Here is a 2500-nt window from a genome sequence, read left to right as displayed (position 1 = left end):
GGTTTTTGTAACGCCTGGGTGATCTGAGAGAAAAATAAGTTCCATTGGATGAAAGGAATCTGTAGGTTTCGTCTCACCGAATAGTTTTTTCTTATCTTTTGCTCTGACTGATGCATTCCAGATTACAAAACTGAAAACCGGAGAAGTGGCCTTCAAAATCGCTCACACGGTCAAACCCGGAAAACATTAGCGGCGCCAACGAGCACACAGATTCGGGGCTTGAATCATCCCATTCAAAAACCTGAAAATTCCTCAAGCAAAACTATACGAAAGTCTGCGATTTAAGGAACAGCTTCCATGTTGCTCTATCCTGATCATCACAGGGGAGACGATTTTGTTGCTTGTGTTGGGGAGTGTCATGGCGTACTTGTTATTCCTCACGTTAAGGACACTGCCTGGACGAGTTTTACCGTTTGCATTCATGAAGCAAGGGCATGCATGGCCTTGCGCTGGCGCTCATGCTGCATTTGACATGATATAACATGCATATAATCAGTGTTGAAATAAAGGTTTCAGAATGTACTGTGCGTGATTCTTGAAAGTTAGTGTTACTATCTTTATTACACACACACAGACACATACACATACATATTAAATACATACATGTGTATGTTTATGTGTGTGTGTGTGTGTGTGCGTGTGTGTACGTGTGCGTGTGTGTGTGTGTGTGTGTGTGTGTGTGTGTGTGTGTGTGTGTGTGTGTGTGTGTGTGTGTGTGTGTGTGTGTGTGTATGTACATACATATATACATATGTGTGTGTGTATGCTTATCTGCATGTGTGTGTATACATAGCTATCTATCTATCCATCCACACACACACACACACACACACACACACACACACACACACACACACACACACACACACACACACACACACACACACACACACACACACACACACACACACACACACACCACATACACACACACACACACACACACGCACACACACACACACACACGCACACAAACAAACAAACAACACACAATAACAAACACACACACACACACACACACACACACACAATATATATATATATATATATATATATATATATATATATCTATATATATATATATATATATATATCTATATATATATATATATATATATATATATATATGGATGGGTGCTTCATGATCATGGTGATGTAAAGCGATGGTGTGGTAGCCTAGACAGTGTTAAGTACTTGTATGCCTTCTCGCTTGCAACTACCACCGCTGGCGAGCCAAGTACGAAAAAGGGAGCAGTTCTGTATAAGGCTCCCCTGCCAGTTAGTAGCCTCTCCGTCATCGAGACTTCTGCAGTGCCTCCTCATGGCCACCCATGGAAACTGGGCACCTGGCGGTCCCAGGCTAAACTGTGGGGGGTCTCGGAGTAGCAGAAGGCCCCAGAGGTACGGAGTCATGGAGTACAGAGTGTGGACACACCCTGGCTCCATCCCAATTCCTGCCCCTCAGCCTCCTGGGGTTCTTGGGCGGCTCAGGAGAGGTGGGCCATGCCAATCCTTCTCCCTCCCCAAGGAAACTCACTGGCAATGTCTCCTAGATATGTTGGGGGGGAGGAGTTCTGTCCCTCCCACCCAGCAAGTGAAGCGGGCCGTGGGTCCCAATGGGCTGAATGGAAGCGAGAGTTACTCATCCCTCCTGCACCTTGGCGGGGGATGGCAGAGCGATTGTCCTTAACTTAACCTCAGGTGAGCTATCCAGGTAGGCACTTGGAAAATCCAGTCCCTGTGACAGGATGAGCGGTTTCCCCTGCTATTTAGGGAACTGAAGCGGTTGAGGAGTTGAGGTAGTTGCCCTCTTGCAGGTGAGAAGACCTGGTAGCGGCACGATTAGTATGGGTGGGTACACCTACTACTGGTCAGGCTGTGGCTATGCCCCAGGGAATATCCATAGCCATCTCCAACCGACTTCAACCTTCAGTAGTAGAGGTAACACTGGTTGATGAGTGTATTATGGCATTGAGACTCAATCATGCTTTTGGCTTTGTGTCTCTTAATGTTGTGTGCACTCTTACTGATGTATGCAAACTCGATGAAAAAGAAGCATTCTATGTCAAAATCACATCTGCGGCAGACGAATGTCCCAGGCGAGACATTCCACTTCAAAACTCCTCGTCCCTCCAGTGACCACTCTAGGGCGTTTCACTTGGAAAGATTGAGGGAGGGGGAGTGCATCTAGAGGTACGCCATGGCAGTCTCTGATCGGTTCACAGAACTCGATAACAAAATGGATATAGTAACTCTGTGGTAGACCTTCAAGCATGAAACACTCAGTGCAGTACAGGAGTCCATTGGCGAACGCTCAAGGACAAGGCAAAATTTCATCTCATTGGAAACACTGGAGGCCACAGAAGTGTGTCGCATGTCTCACCTAAATCAGGCAATCAGGACTTGTGCCGTTCCTTGGCGTGCAGGGCTCATACACAGTTGAGAAGGGGCAAGGAACAATTCATCAGGAACTTTGCTGAGAAGGTTGGAGGCCATTTCT

The sequence above is a fragment of the Penaeus monodon genome, chromosome 6 (assembly GCF_015228065.2).
Source record: "Penaeus monodon isolate SGIC_2016 chromosome 6, NSTDA_Pmon_1, whole genome shotgun sequence".
Taxonomy (NCBI): domain Eukaryota; kingdom Metazoa; phylum Arthropoda; class Malacostraca; order Decapoda; family Penaeidae; genus Penaeus; species Penaeus monodon.
The sequence above is the reverse complement of the archived record's forward strand: the minus strand, read 5'-3'. Positions refer to the sequence as shown.